Below are 20,579 nucleotides of genomic sequence, written 5' to 3'. Positions count from 1 at the left end.
GCCTAATTTAAATAACTAAATAAAAAAATATTATTACTAGTACTAAATAAATTCTCAAAATTAAATCTTTACATGTCACCAAACAATCAATTATTGGTAAGGAGTCTTGTATGCTGTGTGATATCATACTTTCTTCCAGGGAAGGAAGAAGACATTCGCATTGATTACCCGTGAATTTATGAACCTCTAAAATATTATTAAAAACTGGTTAGTTTGTTATCACGACATAAAAGTCAAGGCAAGTGAGTATTATAATAAGGGCAATCACTATTCCACCAATAAGAAAACATTATCCAAGTCACACCTTATAATCATTATACATTTATATCGCATAATCAAATTCAATCAAGTAAACAAGTTATCGAATTTTACTCAATGACTGGACAAATAATATATAAAGTCACGCGCATTTTAATAAACTACAATCATAACATAATGACATATTGAAACTGCAGAGCATTTAATTTCTTTTTAATTACCACATTTAAATAACATGCTAATTATATCTAATTGCCCCCTAATCAGGACACAACAGCTGTGGCGTTCGCGCTGTAAGGATTAAGGTATAGAGCAGAAATCACTGCAGTTGTGTATTAATACTGGCATGTGAAAATACACAATCAACATGAGTTTGGAAGCCTCATTTAATACTTTGGACGCTGAAGATGCACCTGGCGCGTAATGATCAGGCGGCCGATCGATGTAATTAACGTGAATTTTAAAGGTGGTAATTAAAAAATCATTATCTAGTCAGCAGCGAATGGGTAAATATTTTATAATATTATAGCAGCTGAGTACATGTGCATGGATTTAATGGCAACTACCAATAGTGTATAAATTCAACTATCGCGATTATAACTGTTTACACGTAAAAGAGCTAACTGTCTCGCCAATTTCATTGTTTAAGCGTAAGCGAGACGCTTTGTTGTCATTGTATGGTGCTGTTTGATGGGTTATGAAAATTGAAAAGCGTCAAAATGCGCTGCGCAGTGTAGTTCGTATTTTTTCCGGCAGTTTAGCCACTATTATTCTACTGCGAATGCGCATACGTCATGCAAGTTTCAACTATCGCGTAAAAATTCAGAAGTTTCTGAACTTTTTGACCCACACACGCAATATTGCAACTTGTATAATAATACGTGTTTACACGTGCATTTTCATTAAATAACCGCGATAATACGTACTGTTAGCAGTAAATCCATGTATATGTAAACGGGGTTTTGGACTTGGTCGATCAAATTACGTCCTACATAATATATGTATTTGCGCATCTTATTTAGTCCGTCGCTCAGTTGTTCCATCACTCATTTTCCCGGCGTCAAGTTTTCCTGGCACCCAATTGCCCGACCTGGCAATGCGGCGTCTAAGAAAGTTCTTTATCAAATCACCAAATTATGGGAAAATAGGCATTCTTAAAATTGAATTCTATTTCTCATATAAATCTTGTAAATTAAAATTTTCCAACATCTTTTTCTTAAATTTATTCCATGAATAATAAATAGTTGATTGCGGCGCAGTTTTGTTTAGTATTTATGAACATTTACCAAGAGTTATGTTTGTGAATAGTAAGTAATATGTGCATATTTTTAAGCTTTCAATTAATACTGGTTATTTTACACAATAAGTTTCAAACCAAACTTTTCCAGAAGAAGAATAAGTCCGCCGTGCTGTTGGACTCTAGATATAAACATATCAGAAACAATTGAATACATTATAATTTGAACATATATTATAATAATTGAGCATGTAAGCCGAACGTGAAAGTCGTAAAGTAGTAAGTTTAAAATTAAATGTCTGGAAAGGAAAAGTAATGGTAAACTGCTTTGATGAATGAAAGGTGATCGTCATAAATGGCACTCACCAAGTGAGTCAACAACTACGTCTATCTTGGACAACATATTATGTCAATTGACATGCGTGATGAGATTACTCGTAGAACTAAACTGGGATGGTACGATTTGGGCGCCTGCATAGTATCTTCAAAAATGACCTCCCATTGTGTAAAGTGTTCAACCAATACGTAAAAGTTACGTATGCGTATGAAACATGGAGCCTTAATGTAACAAAAAGGAAAAAAATACGAGTAGCGCAACGTGGCATAGAAAGATCCATGTTGGGCATAACGCAAAAAGACAACAAAATAAACCAATGGATAAAGAGGCCAATAAGAGTACTAGATCTGATAGAGGTCGCTAAGTTGTTGAAATGGCAATGGGCACTTTCGCCCCCGGAGGATATCGGCGGACAAAGTCAAGACGGATGATGAGAGGATGACTGTGATCGACTGAAGACAGAGAGAGAGCTCGGAGTTAAACATATCCTGGAAGATGGTTGTGTAGTCGTACATTGACCCGAATGGTATGCAGGGCTAGCTCAAGTAAGTAAGTACATATTATGTAGGTATATCATTTAAGCCGCGTTGACACGGTCCAAATACGATCCAAGTAGACTTGGATAGGAATAATTAGTATGAAGATGTCTGATCCAAGTGACAGCTTCATACTATTTATTCCTATCCAAGTTAACTTGGATGAGTAGAACGCGGTCCAAGTAGCTTGGATAGGAATAATTAGTATGAAGATGTCTCATACGAGTGCCATCCAAGTTAACTTGGATAAGAATAAATAGTATGAAGCTGTCACTTGGATGGCACTCGATCCAAGTGTACTTGGATCGTACTTGGACCGTATCAACGCGGCTTTATACATGATTGAGTCTATTAATAATAGCCACATTAGCACAGGTTCACCCTTCACGCCCTCGTGCGAAATCCCGAAAAATCGCCTACTCACATTAAATTTGTACCTACTTACATTATTTTTTGAAATTATTAAAGAAAGCACATTTTTTTCGTAGTACCTATTGAAAATAAATAAAATAAAATAAAATAATAGTAGATAATGATAAGAATCTTGTTTAATATGGGGTGAATCTGAAGGGGGGGGGGTGGGGATCGGCGCAGAAACGTAATATATCTGTGGCGAACGATGGTTCCGCGAGCCAAGCAGTGTCAGCAGAATCAATGACATACGACTTATTATTATTTATTTGTTAAGTATATTAAAACTGTATTTTCTCACCAAGCCTGAGCTACTCAGTGTAAGCATTTTTCATCGTGATGGATTCAATAAAAAAGACTATCACGATGAAACAAATCTCAGTCCGCATTTTATCTTGGTAGAGAACTGTCACGAAGTATCATAGTGCCTCGGGCAATAATACCTACCTCACTGTTATATTGTATTATTATATCCATGTAAACTTACCTGTCAATCTGTCAAATAAACTCGCCATCTCCGCCAGCAACTACCAGTCTTCTTACTTCAGTTCATACTTCACTCATCTCCACCCCCAGCAACATCCACATCTACATAAAAATATCTGTAAACCTTATATATTCAATTTGTCAATAATACTATTGTTACGAGTAGGGATTGCAAAACCGAATGAAAATTTCAATACCGGTTTTTTGGTATTTTTTATTGAATTTTATAGCTAAAATCTACATATCTACATTTATTATGTTGACATTTAAAAATATGTATTGATCATAATTATTGTAGAACTAGTGATTTTTTACAAATAATTTGAATATATTGATAATTTTAACTAAAGCCCTCAAAAGTTCATCAAGTGCAAATAAGTCCGACTGCAGGAAAAGCTTCTTAAATTCAACGCTTGTACAGTCATCAATAATTATAGAATAATTGAAAATTTTTGTCACGGATGTTTTCTATTTCGAAATAATATTATGATAATTCATCGCGACAATCACTTATATTGAAGAATTTTTTTGGTACTGTTCGGTTATACGGAATACAGCGGAAAACACATTTTGAAAATAGCCGATAAACTGGATTATTTGTTAAGTTAACCTAACCTAACCTAACCCAACCTAACCTAACCTAAACTAACCCAAACTAACAAAAAATCCAGTATATCGGGTATTTTCAAAATGTGTTTTCCGCTGTATTCCGTATAACCGAACAGTACCATTTTTTTTATATGTTTTTCACCTCTGTTGGATTAACTCAATATATTTGCATTTTAGCAGCACGTAACTTATAATTCATTTTCAAAAACTTAAACGAGTGTGCTTTCTTAATACCGAAAATTCCGGTATATTGGACTTTAAAAACGGTATTTCGGTATTGATAAATACTGAAATACCGGTTTTGAAATACCGGTATTGCAATCCCTAATTACGAGTTGACTTTACCGACGTTTGGTAAATTTTTTCTATGATAATTGTATGGCAGTATTTATCCAGATTATGTAAAAACCCGGTCCGCTGGGTGGACGTATTAAATTTGTGTAAGGCGATTGCATGTACAGGTTCTCTTGTCATCATAATATACTAACATGAATTCCAAAAGGTTAAGCTCCGTTAGTCAGTAGACACTAAACAGAACGAGAAGCAGTGGTGAAGGGTGGAGGTAGGCTGTTAAGATCCGCCATAAATAGTGTACACTAAATTTTGTCAGTCATACGTATTTGTTTTCATTGAAATAAGACTACAATTTACAGATGGTGTTGGTTCGTTTTTAAAATTCAATTAAACCCTGCGAAACCAAGCCATTATAAGTAATAATAGTCGCAATATACTCGTCCATCTATAAAATATCTAAAATTAGGCAACTAAATCATACATAACTTTGGATATTTTATAGATATAATAATATTATTCATCTATTATAGTTTGTTTAAGCAGAGCTTAATGAATTTAAAAAAAATGAACCAACAATATCTTGAAAACAAATAAGTATGAATGGAAAAGTTAGCACAATTTTGTATGGCCAAAATAATATAAAATAATATTATGGTTTGGTTTAGACAGGGTTTAATTGATTTTTAAAAAACTAACCAATACCATCTATAAATCGCAGTCTTAGTTCAATTAAAACAAATACGTATGACTAACAAAGTTTAATATGCACTATTTATGGCGGATCTTAACAGCCTACCTCCACCCTTCGCTACTGTCGTGAAGTACATATTGATTGAAACGTGGACATACACGAGTATATAAAATAAATTGAATTCACCCAATGTAAACAAACTGCGAATACAAGAACTTACTGTCATTCTTTTTAAGTGACTTTTACAAGGTAAAGCAGAGACCATTGCTAATGGCAGTGGCTGAGGGTGAGGGGTGATGTTGGCATTGAATGATTATGTTTTTTCAGGTATCGAGAGAATTAACTGCTTCCATCGGAAAAGATCTGTCTTTCGTTTCGTCTCTAACGCTGGCTAAAACTAAATTGGAAATTGATGTCTGGATGTACGAAAGAGTTTTCTTATAATTTATTAGCTTAGAACTGTATAAATTGTAATGGCATATTTCTCGGATAAAATTAAATATACGTTTACTAATTAACTTGAAACTTATTTGATAGGTGAAGATTATTTACCATTTTCAAGCCGAGCACAAATGAGCCTTCAATCGTCACCCAGTGATAACGTGGATGTTATATTAACACACTTTATACGAGTGGTGGTTATCATCCTTTAGTCTAACCCATTTTGTATATTCTGTGGACCAAACTCATGTTTGACGCAATATGTGAATTTTCTAGACGCGTTATTGGAGCCGGCGACCCATGAAGTTATAACTGTCGAATTATAACTTGAGGTGCAGTGGTTTAGAAAAGTATAAACATACTATATTAGCCTGAAGTTCGGTAGTTTGACATAAAATAAGTCATAGTCGGAGAGGCCCAGACTGAGAGAAAGCGATGAAATAGGCTTGATGTAAGTAAAGTCGGGAATAGAGACCGTAATAATAATCAAATTCACCGTGTGTGTAATTCGTGTGCGCTAGAAGAAAATGCATGTTTGCATATTCAAGGTTAAATTGTTCCACACTTATAATGCCAGCGCTCCATTGGCGAGCCAAAAGTCCGAGGACAATAAATCGTCTGATTTGTCTATGCTCTGCTACTGATCAACGAACGAATAAAAAAGTCGAGCTGTCAAAAGTGAAAAGCTGCAGTGTAATGTCTTCCGATAATCCTATAATTTTGTGTTATTTATATGTAGACTTGCATAAAATAATATAGCCGTGAAAACAACACAAGGTTTACGTTTTATTTTATAAATTTTATAAATTCAAATAAAATTTCTCATTTTCTAATGTGTAAATTAACAAATCAGTCAATAAAAATATTTAAAATAATTACAGATTTTTTCGTTCTGAATGATTTCGTATATTATGTCAAATCAAATTTTCGTAGTGATCGACGGACGAAGTCTGGCAACTCAGAGAGTAAAATATCAAACATGTTTGAAATCCAACGAGCCTGGTCTGCGGATTAAAAAGTCCGCAGACCTGAGGTGCTGCACGCGAAAAAAAAGTCCGAAGACTGTAAATCGTCTGACTTGCTTGCCAATGGAGCGCCGGCATAAGACATACCGCGATATAACCGCCACCACTAAATCGTGTGATTTATCGACTTTTTTATTCCTCATTTTCATTTTTGATTTCTCGAGAATTCTCGAGATCATCGAGAATATTTCTTTTACATCTTTCGGAAATTTTTTTTACTGTCAAATTTTTTAAGACAAAGAAAAATAGGTTAGGTTAGGTTAGGTTTGGTTAGGTTAACCTAACAAATAATCCAGTTTATTGGCTATTTTCAAAATGTGTTTTCCGCTGTATTCCTGATAACCGAACAGTACCGAAAAATATAATCAGAATAATCAACGAATTCCGGTCAAAATGAAAGTCAAGGGATTTTTTTACTGAGAAACCAAATTATCCTGAATTTTTTGAGGTTATTTTATTAGTCTAGTGACAAATTATTAATTATCAATCTCACGATATTTTTCGATCACAACCTCTAGCCACCACCTCGCCACAAGTTATGGCTGTCGGTTTTTAATTTAATAAATCGACTGCGCCTTCGTTAGTTGATCGGTGTAATGTCTTCTTATGGAGATGTTGGACGCAGGTTCGAATTCCGCGTCATTTTTTTTTCTCAATATATTGTATCCGGAAAAGTGTATGTATACAGTTCATCGTGAGATGTTGTGTCGGAAACCAATGGCATAAATAAACAAAAAATGAAAACCTCACCTTACGTAACCTAACAAATAATCCAGTATATCGGCTATATCCAAAATTTGTTTGCTGCTGTCTTCCTGTAAAGAGGAACCCCAAGAGGTTGGACCTTACGGCCATATATTTCTGACACAACATTTCACGGTGAAGTGTGATACGGCGAACTGCATACGTACAAGTTTCCGGACGCGCATCTTCGCCCCATAGTTGGAGCGTATGGACACCATATTGCGCGTCCAAGAATCCCTGTCGCTCGCCAGTCTTACGTCATTTCATGTCGTGCTAGCATTCCATAGCTCCACCGTATTCAGTATGTAGATAGAATTTAGTAGCATTCCAGGATGCTGGAATCCGGTTGGCTTGAAAAACATGCAAGCCAGGTTGACGTTCTCTTCAGGCGTCAACGTCGCTTCTTCACTTCGCGTGATGAGAGGCTGCTTGGTCCTCTTTCTTATCTCATTGTTAATCCTAAAGTTATGGCAACATCATGGCCCCCACATGCTAAAGCGGGCCCCCCGACCAGGATCTTTGGTGGTTTCCCTACCTATCGCTAACTTTAACGGTATATTATGTGACACTCAATAGAAGCGTTTTCAAAATTGTGCAGAGATAAAAGTAAGGGCAGGGCCTTCTTTGTATTTTTAGCGTTTTTCTTTTTGTAGTTTTGATACATCTACTTGAATTATAGAGATATCGAGTATCAACACAAAACAGACAAAAATTGCACCGCACAATCTTATGACTTTTTATTATTAGAGCAAATTCGTGATGTGTATCTCACGTATCTGATCTATCCGATACGCCGGCCCCCTTGAGCCCGGGCCCCTAGGCTAGAGCCCTGTCAGCCCCCCCCGCTTGTGGGGGCCATGAGCACCATACACACATTCACACGGAGAAATTTAATAGGTTCGTACAATTTACATATTTTAATGGTATTGTATCGATTATTATATTCGCAAATTATTAGGGACTCACGATTGTACTCGGTCAAAACCAAATGCCGCCTATTCGACGCTTGCATTCTGACGGTGCTGCTTTACGGTAGCGAATCATGGCACCTTACGAAGGCTCAGAGCAACCGTATACTGAGCTTCGAAAACAGATGTTTGCGACGAATACTGGGTGTGCGGTGGTATGACTTTAGGAGCAACGAGGAGATAAGAGAACGCACCAAGCAGCCTCTCATCACGCTGAAAGTGAAAAGGTGACGTTGGACCTGGCTCGGCCACGTGCTGCGGATGCCAGAAGAGAACTTTAACCTGGCTTGCCTGTTCTTCAAGCCAACCGGATTACGGCGTCCTGGAAGGCCGCTAAATACAATCTACAGAGTGTATACGGCGGAGCTACGGGATGCTGGTTTGACCTGGAACGAAGCAAGAAGACTGGCAAGCGACAGGGATTCTTGGAGGCGCCGAGCGGTGTCCATATGCTCCAGTTAAGGGGCAGATATGGGCAAAGAAGAAGAAGAAATTATTTCTGGATTAGACTGTAGTTTACACAATATTAGAGTTTACGTATAAGTGTTGAAGAATAAAACGGGAAAAAAAGGTATTTTTTTTTTCAATCTGTTGTATAACACTCAGGATGACTGTGTATGAATTATATCAAACAATCTAGCGAATCGGAACTAAGTTGCCGTATTATTGAAGTGAAAATAATCATGACGTAATAATGCAAATAGCTCATCACAGGCACGGAAATCTCACTTTCGCCCGTATGAGATTACAGAGCTTACACTTTCCACCGTATCTAAAACCATTTAAACATTCATGTTTCAAAAGTAACTTAGTTGTGGTATTGGGTTTGAATGTGGGTGTGCTACTGTGTTGGTGTGAGTTAGGTGTTATTCTGATGTAGGCTCGTTAGAAGCAATACCAGTGGCTTACATATTAGGGATCATGACATTTTTATTAACGGTGTATATTAATATCAGTAATAATACTTTTAAATAATTCAACTAATTGAACCGCTGACAACTGCGGTTGGTCAAGATAAAAGTATATTGCATAAAATCAATTTCAAGTAGGTGATGTTGGTTGATTGACTAATAGGACTAGAGCTGGTGTGTGACATCTTAGATTTGAAAATAGATGCTATGTCATGTTTACAGTGTATCGTGGTATAGGTAAATCGTTTTACAGTGGCACCATGGGTACGGCAAATACGGCTTGCAGTTGTAGTGGTATTGTTTGCTAGCATTGAAACAGGCACTGTCGTAAGCAATTCAATACACGCGCGAATCGCCTATGGTGCCACTGTAGAATGATTTATCTATAACACCGTCAAACAATAATCCAAGGCTCGTTAACAGTTATGTTGCCAGTATTGAAGCACCTACTGAAGTTTACCTTTTCATATACATAATTGTATTTTACCCTCCTAGTGCAAATATTCATTTTATTTCAATTTTAAATCATAGAATATCATATCAATGTTTTTTATATTAAATAAAAAAGTATATTAAATATGGACAATAATTATCTAAAGAGAATAACGAGATTTTAGTGTAGTTGATTTAGGAAGTATAAAGAAATAATATTATTTGTTTAAAAAACAAAAAAAGGAAAAAGTGACAAGTTTTGACACTTCTATGTTGCCAATTATTATGTATTTGCGATTTTACGTAAAGTTTTTCATATACAAATGTCAGATACAAATGTATAAAAATGGATACAAAAATTCAGATACAAATGTATCTTCAATGTTGTGAAATCCATAATCATATAAATAAGCTGAATTTAATAATTGAATAACGTTTTTGTTTTCTACAGGTTAATATTATTTAAATGGGTGGTCACAATTTAGTAATTAATTGAAAAAGTTTGCTTTTTGAAAACCCTTTTGATCCTTAATCGAATTCACCTTGTTACGCCACTGTGAAGAGGATGCAGATGTGGGTGTCGAATGGGTGGCGGGGGTGGTAAAAGGGCGCAGAGAGGGTGGCAGCCGCGGCAACTGTGAAATTGTTCGCTGATTGGCTGCAGCGGATCCTGCTATTTTAAGATGCCGATTTTGTTACTGATATTATCTTTTCCTGAAATAAGCGGCTGGATTTGTATTTGTTTAAGCCTCGTTGAACTCGGGAATTTCCCTACGCAGGAAATTGTATTTTAAAGATCGGATTTATTTCACGCATTTATTTCGTTTCCTGAGCAACAGAGAAGTATTTAATCGGTATCTGGAGTAGGTATTATGTGAACATTTAAGATTACCATTTCGCATAAGAATCGAATGATACATAGTGAATTTAAATGCTTCAGATTCTGAAAGCTATATATAAATACCTATATATTTCTCCGCGAATAGTAACTAAATATATTTGTCAAATTACTTCAATGGTTTGTTTTAAAGTCATGTCAAATTAAACATGTAATAAGCCGCATCGTTAATAGTATGTCTTTATAGCAAATATATCCTAATAATTTAATACTATTTTGTTTCTTGTTTGACATAGAAATATACCTATATATTATATGGAAACACCCACGATGGCCGCGCGGCTTAAGCGTCGGTCTATAGCCTCGTGGGTTATATAAGTTCGAATCCTGGGTCTGGCAAGTACACTTGTTGTCTTTCAATTCGTGTGTGAGTCAGAGTATGGACCTGATAGGTTGAGCAAGTGGCTTACATCGATTTCTCGTAAAAACGAAATCTGTTAATACAAATCTCCACTCTGTGGAGGCCCATGATCTTATTATGATCGGACATGGTCGGAAAAAAATATGGAAACGTCATTATCTGTAACAAGGTTTTTGAGTTGTTTTCGTACATAACTACGTTATCGCTATTAGCCTATGTATTTGGCTCACAGAAGAGACGTTAATTTTGCGTTAGATGTTTTATTGTGATTATAATCGAAGGGTTGGTGCGGACCCGTTTTTGAGTTGCTCCACACCAGCTCTGCTCCGGGACCTAATACTTGCTCCAGCTCCGCTCCAGAGTCTGCTCCGCTCCGGATAAAAAGTTTTAATAAGTATATGTATACAGAAATTATAAGTTTTAAAATAATCGTCATTTTCATTATTATGCTATTAGACAAAATTACGGCAGCTAATCGTCTCTCATTATTTGCCTCTTCTGTAAAAAAAGTGAGGTTATTTATCACTCGGCAGTGTTGCGGTATTTCAAATAATTCCAGTGCTGCAAAGTGTCAAAATATACTATTTTTGTTGGATTTTAGGACGAAAATTTAATAATATAAAAACGGTCACAAGTAAATTGTACGTAAAACATTTCACCGAGGCACAGTTCGCCGTGAGCTTTCTTATCGGAAAGAGAATACCCTACCTATAGTATACGGTCTCCAATTTTATTAGATTCAACATGAACATTAATTCAATTTTCATAGCTGATTTTGGAAAAATACATGAACTTTTCATGAATTCAAGAATGAAAACCTAACCTAACTTAATAGATAATCCAGTATATCGGCTATTTTCAAAATTTGTTTGCTGCTGGCTTCCTCTAAAGTATAAAGTGACAAGAACAGTGTTTTATTTAGATATGAATTTTATGTCAGTACTATACGACCTAAAGAGGTTGGACCGTCTTTAATATATATTTCTGATACAACGTTTCACGGTGAAGTGTGATACGGCGAACTGCATACATACAAGTTTCCGGATAGGGTTAGGAGGTCAGGGTGAATCTTTTTTTCGAAAAAAAGCAACTAGTTAAAAAATAGATACCGGTGTATTTATAAAATAATATATTATGTTTTTTTCTTATTTGTTCAGAAAATCACTTTTTACTTCATTATTACTTCAGCCATTCAAAACTCTCTTGGTATTGACTGTTGTGAATGGTGCTTTATAAACAATTTATAAGCTATACCTACAAAGTATTCTTAAAATAGCAATTCGAATCCTTCAAAAGATGCTTAGAATCGGGGTTTTATTTTCTAGAAAATCGCTTATTTATTTCTACAATATTTAACTTTTCGACGTCTTAATTAATTAACATATAAGATTGTAAATTCTAATAGATTTAAGTTTTTGTACTATTCCATTTGAGTACAACTCAAGTACTTTTTGAGTTTGAGAGTACAACTCGAGTACTCAAATTTGAATAGTACAAAACTTAAATCCATTAGAATTTAAATTTAAATTTCATCAAGTACCATCGGTCGATAGTATTAATAATATAAGATTGTATGAACACATCCACTAACCTACGAATTTCATGGAAAATTTCAATTCATAATTCAGACTTTCATTGATTTGGGGGCCCTGAACTATACCCTCTTTTGTAAATCTAGCCTTGAGACCATTATGAGCATTATATAACTAATAAGCGCTTACGATCCTTCTTTTAATCCTGTTGCTCACAAGTGGACTTAACAAAAGTAATTATTTATCAATGCTTTTAGAAAAGGGTGTCACTATGGATTTGAACAACTCACCGGAAGGAAGTGCCTACTTAGTTGTCTAAGAAAAACAAAACCGAACTCAATTTAAACTGTCGCCGGTAAAGCAGAATTAGGTATTCATTTTCTTTTTTGTAAGTTTTCCCCCGCAAAACCTTCAGCGAGCTTAAATCCAGCCAGCGAGAGACTACGAAAGCTTCTCTCCTGAAGCGTAATTAGAAAGACCTCGAAAATATTTTTAAAGCTTCCACGCTTCGCCACGAATGATGAATTAACCTGGCAGGTGTGCGCGAATACCTGGCCAGATAAACTAAATATACAGTGCAGAAAAAAAAATCCTACGTAAAAAAAATATGGCGATTAATATTTTTGCTTTCGTTCTTAATCCGAGCGTTGCTTTGTTTTTTTCGGAAAATATTCCTTTAACGTGCGATTTTTACAACAACAGATAAATCATGTTATGGTCAAATAAGATTACGCCATACGTTTTTATTGTGTTATTGTTAAATTGTATAATCTGAAGTTAAGTAGAATAACTTGTGTATGGATTTCAGGTGATAACGTTTTGAAATATGTAAACGACATACAAGTTAAATACATCAATAATTGTAATGAACATATATAACTTGAAAACACCTCAGATATATTCTATACCAACTAGAAGAAATCATATTTGAAAAAAAATACGATGCTCGACGGGATTTGAACCCGTATAACCACTGGTATCGCACCAACTGTGTATTAACCAATAATTATGCTACGAGCTTCCTATTGAGTTTTTCGACAACTAGTAAGCCCATGAAATGCTTATAAAATTGCGTTATTATTGACTATCGGTTTTTGTGTATTTATTTACCAAAGAATATTAATTACCTTAATTACTAACCGACGCCCAGCCCTCGCCAAAATTTTAGTTATAATGTCTACTTGTACTTGCTAACAATTTTTCATAAACCATTTATTTTATTCAACGAATAATTCACAAGATTTTGAGAATGTAGAGAGACCTACCACGCGATAGGCCGACGCTTAAGCCGCCTTATTATTATGCAACATCTTTCATTTTGTACCTACTGTCTCCTAATATAAAAAATGTTTTGGATCGATGAAGTTTATGAAATCGTTTTATATAAAATCCGCGTCTGTCAGAATTCAATAATATTTATTTACAGGCGATAGACAAAAATAAAACAAAAGAGGTCAACTAAAGAACGTAATATTCAAATCAAAAACAAACACTCGTCTGTTCATTCCAAACAAAGTAACATAATAAACGAACGAAAAAGAAAATAGTGAAACTTCGAATATGAATACATATTATACGTAGTATAAACTCAAAACAATCGTTTCAAGTGGCTTCAAACCATGACACTTTCACTAGACTCGTTCACTAGGCTTCAAAATGTAATTTACTGTAATTTTGGGGCAAAGGGCTTACAATCAATTAAATTGAACAACTATTGGAGTTTATATTACATATTACTATCTATTAGTGCTGGGGAATGTGTATTTAATTAAATAATATACCGCAGGAACATAAATGATTAGAATGAACGACTACCAACGTGTAAAAGCAATAACCTATTCGTTCAATCTGCCATGTCTAGGTCTGGATGTTTTGAGAACTGTGAATTCTGTGGAGTTCGAACCAGATATTCGCGGCTTTTGTGGGTGAATTTATTCCACTATTCAAGTGCAAGCGCGTACATAATATATAAATTTACTTTATACTGTCAAATACACGTAACTTTTTATTTCCATTAAAAACCTCAATGACATTGAGCTGCTTAATAAGGTGCTTGTTGGCGAATTTACAACCTGCTTGTAAATTCGCCCAGTGTCATAATCGAACAAGCTAACAAGCAGAGTAAACAATCTACCCAGAAAAGTTAAAAGCCGGTCAACTTTAAGCTTCAATGAAATTGATCTACTTTACAAGCTGCTTGTTGGCGAATTTACAACCTGCTTGTAAACTCGCCCAGTATCATCATCGAACAAGCTAACAAGCAGATTATAAACAATCTACCGAGAAAAGTTGAAAGCCGGTCAACTTTACACGATACACGCTGGCGTGTGAGCCTACTGCGTCTGCGCAGTAGAGCGATATTAGCGACTTCTCGGTAAAAAAATGAACTGCTCAATACGTCCTGTCAAAAAAGTACCAAAAATGACGGTTTCAACTCGCTTGCTTGTTGGCTTCTGAGCGAGTGGAAAGTTTTGTGTGTCATCATCACAATCGCACAAGCTGACTCGTCCGCTTTTAAATTCGCCAATAAGCAGCTTGTAAATTAGCTCAATGTCATTGAGGCTGACACGTAGATTAGAAGTAGATACCAGACATAGTAAATTTAAATTAAATTGGGATATATACTGCCATCTTTCGCCAAATTTTCAAACATATATAATATTAATTTGCAAATCGATAATGTAATGGTTTGCATCAACAACAATAGTTTTCTTATATCATTATCCTGAACCCTCTCTAGGCGGATTCCACTCTTCTTGATCCGGTGCGTTGCGTTATCAAGTACTTCTGCACAACTGAATTATTTCAACAATCCAGCAGCAGCATTTAGGTCTAATTTTAGCAGGCATGATTCCTACCACTGGAGAACTAAATTTACCCACTGCTGCCCCTTCTTAAAACTATATTGTGACCAGCACATTTCCATTGAGATTTTTAACGAATTATTCTAATACATTGCATATCCTTGTCTGTTTCCTTATCGCTTATCCAATCATTTCATTCACTATTCTTTCACGTATATTATATGAATAGATGGAGATTATCACTTATTCGATGATTTAAATAGCGTAATCGGCAGTGTGTGCATTTGCAAATCGAAAAGTTTCAGTTTTCGAGTAAGTCATGACAATTTTTTGTCACATATCAACGGGATTCACTCTAGTAATTTCCACGCATCGTGCGGAAAAATGTTAAATAATTAAATTTATAAAAATACATGGACATTTTATAAAATACCGACATTATACAATTTGTCGGTGGGATATGAAAATAAAATTGTTTGTGAGAGTTTTCGCAACGTTTTTTGATTCAGTAGAAATGCTCTTTATTTATTTTTTTATAAACTGTTATATTTTGAAACAAAAAAAATGAGAGTCCATTTTACGTAATAAGGCACAAGATAGGATAGACTACGTATTTTATTAATGAATTGTTTTATGTCGAAAAAAAATAGTTTTATTTTATATGAAGAGCCATAATAACACTATACAGTTAAGATTCTTAGATATTGTTGTGGTGATTCTTTTTATTTAACAAAATATATCATTTTTCTTTTCTTTTTGGTTTTGTGCAAATTATATTATATAATATAATGTATATGTATGACGACATGAAAAACCAACACACTAGTACAATATTTTATAGCGAATTTATTATATCTCCATGTAACAAAAAACTGCCATTTCTTATACGATAATAAATCGTTCCTTTTATTTATTTTACTCTAACACAATTAGCTTTTTAAAAAGTTAATTACTTTCGCTTGGTAATGTTTTTTATTACATTACAATCTTTCGTAATACATTACAATGTGGCGTGTCTGAATCGTATTATTTAAATAATACATAACTAAAAAAGCTTTTCTATAAAAGAACTTTATAAGAAAATGAGAAAGCCAAAAATTTATTTGATAAAAGTATTCTTTCAGGATTTAGATCAGTGATATACAACTTTATTATCAGTACAGTTTATACATATTGCAATAATTAATTGTTTTTCTGTTTCTTCTTTTTTTAAAGATCTCAGACAGGGATCCCGAATCCCGAGATCCCGAGATTAGTAAACATTATCCCGAAGCTTTCGGGATTGATTTTTTTATCAATCACAATCATTTGGTATGAGTATAAAATCATTATGTTAGTGACGTGTATGTAACTGCATATGTTACAGGGGGAATCGCTGGATGCTCACGGATAATAAATAGCCATTTTTTGCTGCCATACGCAATCATAACAACATCAAAGCATTCTGACCCATAAATCACAATGGAATAAAATATAAAATTTCTTCCGAAAGCGTTCTCATTTTAGTTAAAAACGTGGTTTTTTAATGTCACATTACTTTTATTTCTTTAATAACGAAGTGGGTAGGTAAAAAGTTTTTTTATCATATAAAAAAATATACATAATTCTGAAAACACTCATGAAAAAATATAGCCAATAGAAAAAATCTTTTTCGAAAAAAGTAAGACACCCGGCAGGAATCGAACCTACGTCTCTTGGGTTTCGCACCCTGTGCATTGCCACTATGCTACGACTACGCTTCTATTGGATATATTTTCTCATGAGTGTTTTCAGAATTATGTATGCTCAATAATTAGAATGGTATATTCTTGACTCATATTCGTTGAATAAAAGAAATTGTTAATACAAAAAAATACATTTTGAAAAATCGTATGTTTCTGAATTTTTTCAAAATACTAGAACAAAAACTAGAACTATAACTAGAATACTAGAACAATAATAGAACAATAACTAATACTAGAACAAAATACAAGGTTCGACCAAGTGAGAGTCAAACCCACATCTTTACTTTCCGGGTGTGTTCCAGGTTTTAAGCTCAGTATGATAAATGATTGATGCGAACTATTTTTAACAATTACTGCATTTTAACTGAGGTAACTACTTAAAATTCTGCGATTTTTATATGTATATTTATGAGGTTTTTCAAAATTATGCATTTTCTATAATATATTTCACTATAATGTCGTGGGTCGCAGGTTCGGATCCTGGATCTGCCAAATACACATTTAGAGTCAGAGAATGGACCTAATAGGTGGAGCAAGTGGCTATCCATTTCTCGTAAAAAAATCTGTTTATATAAACCTCCACTCCTATTAGGATCGGACATGGTCAAAAGAAAAAAAAGAATAATAAATATTGTAACATTTCAAAACAGACGATTTTAAAAAGAATAAACATAACATAGCTAAATATAAAATATCTATTACTAAGTAATGCGTCATGTTAGTAATTTATAATATGATTATATCTTCTGACATTATGGTCATGTATAATAAAGCTCCGAAGCTCTAACCGGGAGAAAAAGTGCGAACGACTTGGATAAACGGGCTAAGAAGAGAGTGCTTTTAGAGGTCTTGACCCTTTTAGGTTTGCGAGGCATTCTGTGTGGGATGCGGAATTCCTTTTACCATATTCATAACAATGTTTATTCACGATGGATACTTGCTGTGGCCAGATTAAAAAAAATATGTCAGTTGATTTATGATTAATCATTGAAATATCTGTCATAGACATATTGGAATAGAATTAGGTACCCCAATACCATTTTTTTGTATACAAATACTTAATAGCATCTCTAACATAACACATAACTCCAAAATTAATAAAAAAAGTGATACATATTGTATGTCGTATTCCAAGAGTTAATTATCTCGAGGTATGAATTATTGTCAGGTGTAATATTTTTAAAGCCACGTTAACTGGATACAGCCAGATAGAGGAGATAATTATATTTTGAGTTAGGTACGGCGATTTGTAAAACTGATCTACAATAATTTATGTACTCACATATCGACACTAGCGCCACTGCGGCTTGCGTCAAGTCACATGAAAGTAAGTTATTGTATTAGTAGTTCGCAAGCTCTCAAATGTCATTGATTACGCGAAATATTTTCACCCTAGCTAGTGTAATTTCTACACTACTTAAGTTTTTACAGTCTACTTTTATTGCAACTAGCTTAGTGTTTTAAATTTATAAATTCATCAGCAACTTTTTGTAAATCAAAAAAGTTTTCTTTCACCATTTCTACAGGTTTCATTAGCTGATGTTACTACTTAAAACGAGTACCTAAATTGGTACGAAATACTTGATAACTTTTTGTTCACTTCTCTTCAAAGCAAAATTCCAATCACATGACAAGAAACTATGTTCAGTGATCAAGAATTTATGATTAATATTATATTATAGGCTATAATTAAGTAGGGCGCAGGTTGCTAAATTGGTAAAGCACATTGGTTGGAATCCGATAGATACAGATTCGAGCACTGTCTGGAGCCATATGTTTTTTAAAGATTTTTTTCTAATATGTGTGTTTCTGAAGTATTTTCAAATTATGTATGTTCAATAAAATCAGTTTTTCTGCTTAACCAGTTCTATGCCTTCAGCGAGTTATCTCGCTTTATGAGGTTGCAAATATAAATTTCGCGAGTTATCTCGTCCGACTTTAAACTTAAATTACTAGCCACTGTCTAATTGTCATCACTTATTGCGACCCATTATATTGCTCTCGCGAAGTTAGTTTTACTTTTGCGAGTTATTTCATTTGTCCGCGTGTTATTATAGCTGTTGGTGTACTGTACAGCAGTTGTCACAATCTACATACATCAATTCGCGCGACATTGAAATCACACTGGCAAAACTACATAAAGGAAAAAAATGACTACTTATAACAATAGACACTATAAGGAAAACATTTTTTTTAAATACTTACTGAAAAATATCATTAATTGTCAGTTTATAGAGTCTAGGCCGTGTTACCAACCATAACACCTTCTACGTGCTGTACGACCACTCATAGGGTCTTATAGGAAAACAGGGACTAGGTGCTTTTGATATTATTTATTGTAACGCTTACGATGGCCGAGTGGCAGCATGTCAGCTTATAATGTCATGGATTCCCGATTCCAATCCCTGGTCTAACAAAAAAATACAGTACAAGTCTGTTTACTGGAATCCAGGTGGCAATTTTGATAGCCGATTTAGGCAAAATTCATAAATTCATGAAACCTAACATAACCAAACCGAACAAATAATCCAGTATATCGGCAATTTTCAAAATTTGTTTGCCGCTGGCTTCCATTAAACAGACAAGAACCAAATTTACATGCTGTTTTCTTTCCAATGTGTATTTAGACCCAGAGTATGGACCTAATAGATTAAGCAAGTACTTAACATCCACTTAGTAGTGGCCCATATGAACTTATGTTCTCGAACATGGTTAAAAATTTTATTTCTGAAATTAATTTTTTTCCACGAATTTCAATAGCATTATATTTTATTAAAAGTGCTTGTCTACTTCTTTCGATCTTTTGGATCCCTAAAATTCATTGGCACGAAAGCAGATGCTCAATATGCCTCAAGATTTTTCATGTTTTTTTGATCCGCGCACTCCACTAATTTGGAGGCCCCAGGTTTATAGCCCCTTTATGGTGAAACCGGACTTGCGTATATGGATCTCTACAGCCATTTAAAAACAGGATTTTTTATTAACTGCTTGTCCCGGGTTGTTCTCGTGTGATAGACCGGAACGGACAGACTCGTATTTGAACGGGTGATTGGAAAAAGGATAATATTCCAAAAATATGAAAATTAAACGAGATATTCATTTTGTAGGTTTTTGTATAAATTATCCACTGACTGTACAACGAGGAATATTTCAGTCTCACTTCATTATATTTTGAATGGAAGAAGGATGAAATATAGCACAGTCTGTTTAATTTAACGATCGGATTGATGATACAAGATCATGGGGAGTTCCATACTATTAAGAGTAAAAGCATATGGTGGAAAGTAAAAATCAAGTTTAAAATCAATCTCAAAAGTCATTCGCTGAAGAGAACACGATAGTTTACGGCGAATATACTTCTACCCACAAGTGAAAACGACGACAAAAAACAATTTTTTAAAAGGTTTTTATGTTAAGCCATTTCATGATAAGAAACTATTCTTTGTAATTTTTAGTCAATTAAAAAATATCTTTGTCATTAAAATGTTATTATTAATGATATTTCAACCACTGTCAAAACGTTTAGAGGAAAAATGATAACATTCCAGTACCTTCAATTATTGTGTATTCAAGTGTATTGTATTCTTACTTATTATTCTATATAAACCATAAATAAGTGTATTCGTTGTCAGTGTGTATTTGTAATTGGTGAGTGCGAATAGTTCCTGAAGATGACGACAGGCAAAATCCGGGTTGCAAAAAATGACTGAAAATAATGGAATAATAGTACAAAACTCAAATAATTAGAATTTGAATACTGTGTAAATAGAATAGGTTGCGTCTATAATCTTTTAATAAAACTTTGTTTTTAAAAAAACTAGGGTAACTGGAATGTTATCCTTTTTTAACCATCCATTCATTTAAAGCTAACCATGTCAAA

Source organism: Rhyacophila brunnea, unplaced genomic scaffold (genome assembly GCF_057557595.1).
Source record: "Rhyacophila brunnea isolate RB1 unplaced genomic scaffold, BYU_Rbru_1.0 scaffold_3, whole genome shotgun sequence".
Taxonomy (NCBI): domain Eukaryota; kingdom Metazoa; phylum Arthropoda; class Insecta; order Trichoptera; family Rhyacophilidae; genus Rhyacophila; species Rhyacophila brunnea.
The sequence above is the reverse complement of the archived record's forward strand: the minus strand, read 5'-3'. Positions refer to the sequence as shown.